The sequence below is a fragment of the Pinus tabuliformis genome, chromosome 8 (genome assembly GCF_031772625.1).
Source record: "Pinus tabuliformis cultivar Carrire ecotype Pingquan chromosome 8, CPIR1, whole genome shotgun sequence".
Classification (NCBI taxonomy): Eukaryota; Viridiplantae; Streptophyta; class Pinopsida; order Pinales; family Pinaceae; genus Pinus; species Pinus tabuliformis.
In genome coordinates, this window is record NC_142294.1 from 1892397071 (window position 1) to 1892403763 (window position 6693).

Sequence of the window (6693 nt, forward strand, 5' to 3'; positions counted from 1 at the left end):
AAAAAAGTAAGAAATCGGTTATCTTGCATATTGTTGAGTCCCAAAGCTACATCTTCCCTATACACCTTTTTAGCCTTTTCTTCCAGTTACCTGAACCACCAAGCTGTCAAATCATTGCATATTAGTTTAAAAAGAGCATATAAAATGGTTTCCTAACTATGTCTTGTGACTGTTGTTTGATTTAGATTTTTGCTCAGTAAGTTGCGGAATCTTGTCAGTTTCCATAGCCAGTTCAACTTTCCGCAGCCTTTTTGTTGAAATCTATGTTACAGGGGTCTACTGGAGAATCCGGCCACATGGGCAAGCTTCAAATGATGTGGACATGGAACGTGTCCCCTTGGTTCAGTCGAATCACTCACAAAAGGCCATGGTCAAGGACAGTCAAAGCGGTGGTCAACCTAAGAGTTTTGCGGTGGCAGGACTCTGTTTTTCACCACGTGAAGACTTGCATGGAAAATTCCTCAATCTCAGGAGGTGTGCTAACACCTGTGGACTGCTCCGTGAACCAAATCTAACAGCCACCACTCATTGGATTTAATTGTCACGGCTACCATATTGCTAGATCTCTGGACGTGGTTATTCACGTGTCTGTTTAGCAACGCAGAATTTAGGAAGTAGTTGTATCATCCTCAGTTATAAATAACATGTTATCACACGCATATTAGTTAGCTTGGTATATGTAATTTTGACTGTTTTACGAGCCCACTGTGCCATGCTCTATCTTTATATTATGACTACATTTTCATATATGAGAAGACAGTGTTCTTAAGTTCAATTTGTGACTGATTGATGATTGGCCGAGGTTGCAGAGGGCCCCTGTACACCAAGGTTCTGTAATTGCTGTATAGTTTCTTGCTTTCTTCCTTTATGTTACTGATGCCATAATCGTTTGCTTGTATATATTACACTGTTTTTGGTATTCATGATAGTTGTTGTCCATAATTTCTTTCCTGCTTTCTAATGATTGTTAACTGATCAATGTTTTTCTTTCAGGTTCTTATAGACAGCTTGGGCAATTGCACATAGCTTTTTAATGACTAATGACATGAAATCATCTTGTCCTTCTGCTGATTTATTTTTTTGAGTTCTAATTCCAGCACTGTTTATTTCTTTTAGTTTTGTTTTGCTCATTTACTTTTATGCAATTTAGAAATCAGATTACTCAATTTGTTTATGATTACCTCCTATAGCCAGAGCGAGTCAAATGGTGAGGGGTCAGAATATGAGTTGATGTAGTATGATTTAGTTTACTTTTCTGCAAGTTAGTGATTAGATTACTCATGTCATTTTCAGTTACCTCCTATAGCCAAAGCGAGTCGAATGGTGAGGGATTGAAGTATGAATGTGTAGTTTTATCTTAGTTTCATTTTATGCAATTTAGATATCAGATTACTCAATTTGTTTATGATTACCTCTTATAGCCAGAGCGAGTCGAATGGTGAGGGGTTAGAATATGAGTTATAGTAGTATGATTTAGTTTACTTTGCTTACAGTTTTATAATTCCTTTGAGTTCAGTTTTTTTTCTTTTTTATACAGCAGCAAGGATACTGGGCTTCATTGTCACTAGCTCACTGTTTGGTACATTTTTATTTTCTCTTAGGAATTTATTTCATCACTGCAAGTTTTAAAACCTTTTTGAGAACTCTGAAGTTTGGAAATCATTTTAGAGGTCACCATTGCCTTGAACACTTATATCCATACTTGACTTTTGCCATCTCACATTAGGGAATCAACAAAAGATAAACCCAAAAACAAACCAAAAATCAAAAACGACAAAGAAGTAAGAAATTAGTTATCTTGCATATATAGTGCATTTCACTTCAGCAGTTTACGACTCCCGGATTGACAATTTATATAGCAATTTAGGACACACTAAATTGACCAAAAATTTTGGCGCCGTTGCCGGGGAAGTGAAACTAGGTAGCCAATTTCTTAAAAAAAAAACATGAAAATTTCAAGGAAGGTAAAAATTGATAACTCCTCAAAGTATGCTCTCCTCTTGCACCTAGTGTGACCTGGAGGATCATAAAAGAGAGTTATTGATTCAATAATTTCTTGAGTATGCTCTCTTCTTGCACCTAGAGTGATCTGGAAGATCAGAAAGAGAATTATTAGCCCGACTTGAAGAAAAATAAAAAATGACATGCATAGAGCAAGAGATTCTAGGGGAAGGTTTATAGCTATGGCCAAGAGTTCGATTTTTACAACTCCATCTACTTCAAAGTATAGACAAGATACACCTCCATCATCTCCAACTCACACTCCTAGCCTTAGGATTCTTGGAATTCAAGAGGCAGTAGATGAATTAGGAGACTCTCCCACACTATCCACCGAATCTGAGTTACGAAAATACCCTTTCTTTACTTCTACAGGAAAACACATTGTAATTGAGGAAGTAGAATCACCTGAAGAAGAAGAGGGAGAAATTCCTCCTCGTTCGCCATTAGTAGAATAACTAGAGGACTCTGAAATCTCTGAGCAAACTATCATGATAGAGGAAGTAGTAAACGGATTTGGAGGAGGTAGAGGTAGAGGTAGAGGAGGAGGAAACAATGGAGGAGGTAGAGGTAACAATGGGGGAAATAGGGATGGAGATAACTCATTTGGATTTCTTATAGTTGATGAGGAATCTCAAACAACAATGTAAAACATCTCACCATCTGTCCTCCCAAACTTTTATGGGTTGCGAAATGAGGATCCTAAAACATTTCTATTTGAGTTTGAAGTCGTGTGCCGAACCTATGATTATATGGAAGACTCTCAAAAAACTCAAATTGTTTCCTTCAACATTGAAGGGAGCTGCTCTAAAATGGTTCATAGGATTAGTCACTCAATCTATTAGGACTTGGAATGATATGAAACAAACATTTTTGGATAGATACCTGGACTATTGTATGCCCACCAATCATAAGGATGAGGTATTCAAAATGGTGCAAAAAGAAGATGAAAACTTGGAGGATTTACTTGAAATATTTCAATACAACCTGAAAAGAGCAAAACTGAATAACTTATATGAGGAAACCTTGAAAGCCCTTCTATTAAAAGCCATTAGAGATGAATGGATAGATATTTTGAACATGATGGGGAAAGGAGATATATCTCAACTTCCACTCCATGATATAGCAAAGCTATGTGTCCATCTCTCAAGGGGAAAATCTAAAACTGGAAAAGGGCCTAGATATCCTTCTCTCATTAGAGCAAACAAATCTGCAACTGGATCAGTAAGTAGGGCTGAGGCAATATGCTTGATGAGTTTAAAACTGATATTTTAGGGAGTCTTAGTGAGCAACTAGACACACTTAAGATACAAAACAAGCAGAAAGCAGAAGCTGAAGCTTTGGCCATCTTTTGTCCGAAGTGTAGGAAGAAACATGCTCTAAGGGAATGCCCCTTTGATGCAAAATTTGTAGAAACATGTGTGATATGTTCAAAAAGCCATGAGACCAAGGATTTTCCTTCAATTCCTGGGCTCAAAGTTGTCTTTCAAGAAGACCCAAATTCAATTGAGTCTCTCTGTTTTGTTTCAAGGAGACCTTCGCAGGGGCAACAAAATCAAGGGTTTAACAACCCCACGAACTTTTAGCCCCCACCAAATTGGAATCCTTGGCAACAACCTTGGTCCCAACCTCAAAATCCATTTCAATCATGGGTACAAGGTATGCAAAATCCTTATGGGAGATTTGCTCAATTTTATCAATATCCTCCATCTTTTCAAAATCAACAAGCTCCACAACTTCCAAATCAAAATCCACAACTTTCATTGCCATTTCCACAACAACAACAACCTTCTCAACATAATCCAAATTCCCAACTCTTGCTTCCATTCCAACAAAATACAAATCAACTACCTTCCCAGCCATTGCCAAACCCCAATAATAAAAACCCTCAAAATGCTTACATGGTAGAAGGACAACAATTTCCTACCTATATGATTGTTCCTCTCAATGATGTACAACTCAGATCTGGTAGAGTTTCAGACAAGCCTTCTATAGATGCTCAAAAGCAAAGCATTTCTGAGGAAGATTCTCTTGAAGCCAATAAAGGTTTTGAAGCATCTCTTCAAAACCCAAGCACTCAAAAAGAAAAAGAAAAAGAGTCAACCCCCACAACTCCTATAGTTGAGCAACCTGCATCTTCATCCACACCTCCTTTTCCTCAAAGATTACAAATTGACAAAGGGATGGAAAAACAAATCTTGTTGCATGACTATGATTTCCTAGATGAATTAAAGAATGTCTGTATCAAGATTCCCTTGTTACAAGCCATTAGAGAAATTCCTATTCCAGAAAAAACAATAAAGGAGTTGAGTCTCAAAAGACCAGGAAGGAAACCAAGAGATACAAGAAGAATCCACCTGGTAGGAAAAATTGCAGATATTATGATGGGAAAAAATACCATGCAGAAGTATGTAGATCCCGATAGTCCAATTGTCAGAACACATATCAAAGGGGTAGAAATTCCAAATACTTTGATTGATTTATGGGCTGCTATCAACATTATGAGTAGACAGACTATGGAACAGGTAAGACTCCCTAATCTTCTTTTTACACCTACTTTACTGCAACTTGCAGATCGATCAATTATCAAACCAGATGGTGTATTAGAAGACATTTCGGTCTCCTTAGATTCTTGGGAATATCCAGTAGATTTCATGATTTTAACTCCCAAGAGTAATCTAGGAGGGCACCCACTCATCTTAGGAAGACCTTGGCTAGCCACAACTGATGCTTTGTTCAGTTGTAGATCTGGGGATATGTATATTTCTGATGGTAATTCGACAAAGAAATTCAATTTGTATCCTCCAGCAAAAGAAATTATAGAAGTAGGAGATAATGAATGGGTCGATGATGAGGACACTATACAACCTGTCTTTACCATTTCTGAAATCAGTGAAGATAGTCAAATTCTGAACACATTAGAAAATTTTGAAACATCTTCAAAATATGACCACACACAATTTCAGTTAGATTCTGACATTGAGTATTTATCATCTAGGCAAATGTCTCTTTACTCTATGGAAGAGTTTGGTAGTTCTGCCATTGAGATCTTTCCAGGTAAAACATTGAATATTAACAAGAACTTGGAAAATCACAACAGGGAAAGCTAACCAAAATCTTGAAAAAACATTCTACTGCATTTGCATGGGAGTATACTGATATGAAAGGTATTGACCCTAAGACTTGCATTCATCACATCTACATATCAGTAGACCAATCATACAACCTCAGAGAAGGATGAATCCAAACCTTAGGGAGATAGTGAAAGAAGAGCTCCAAAAAACTACTCAATGTAAACTTCATTTATCCAATTTCAGATAGCCGATGGGTTTCTCCTTTGGTTATAGTACCTAAAAAGAATGGTAAATGGAGGGTATGCATTGATTACAGGGAATTGAATAAAGCAACTTTGAAGGATCACTTTCCTTTACCCTTTATCGATCAGGTATTAGATACTCTAGCAGGAAAAAAGTACTTTTCATTTTTGGATGGTTTTAGTGGCTATAATCAAATTCAGGTAGCACCTGAAGATCAAGATAAGACCACATTTACCTGTCCATGGGGAACTTTTGCTTACCGAGTGCTTCCTTTTGGATTATGTAATGCACCCGCAACATTTCAAAGGGCAGTACTAGGAATCTTTTCTAATCTAATCCATGATTGTGTAGAGGTTTATATGGATGATTTTACAGTGTATGGTGATTCATTTGGAGAGGCATTAGAGAATTTGGAAAAAGTCCTTATAAGATGTAAAGAAACAAACCTTTCATTGAGTCATGAAAAATGCTTTATGATGTTTACTGAAGGTATTGTTTTGGGACATCATATTTCAGGGGATGGGATTAAAGTTGATAGATCAAAAGTTGAAGTCATCTCCAAGTTGCCTATTCCAAATTGTCAAAAATATGTTAGAAGTTTTCTGGGATTTACTGGGTACTATATAAGATTTATAGAAAACTTCACCAAAATAGCATCTCCACTCTTCAAATTACTTACAAAAGTCTGTGAATTCAAATGGGATCCTGATTGTCAATCAACATTTTAAACTTTGAAAGCAAGAATATCTGAAGCACCCATTTTGAGAGGACTAAATTGGAAACTTCTTTTCCATATTTCTGCAGATGCTTCAGATACAGCTCTAGGAGCTGCGTCGGGTCAAAGGGCTTTAGTTCCTTATGCCATTTATTATACCAGTAAAAATTTGACTCCCACTGAGTTGAACTATACTGTGATTGAAAAAGAATTCTTAGTTGTTGTTCATGCAATCAATAAGTTTAGACATTATATAACAGGCTATGAAACTTTTGTCCATATTGATCATTCTGCGATTAGATATCTAATGAATAAACCTGTTACTAATGGCAGAGTTACAATATGGCTCTTACTTTTACAGGAATTCAATATTACTATGTTGGATAGACCAGGGAAACAAAATACAGTAGCTGATTTCTTGTCAAGGATCCAAAATGCTAACGAAGATTCTCCTGTAGAGGATAAGTTTCCAGATGAATATTTATTTGCAGTAACTACTAAGACTCCTCGGTATGCAGATATTGCTAACTATTTGGTTACAGGGAAGCTACCTCCACATTTATTTCCTAGTGAAAAAAGAAGAATTATTCAGGAGAGTTCAAAATATTCATGGATTTCTAACGAATTATTTAAAACAGGGCCAGATTGTGTGATCAGAAGATG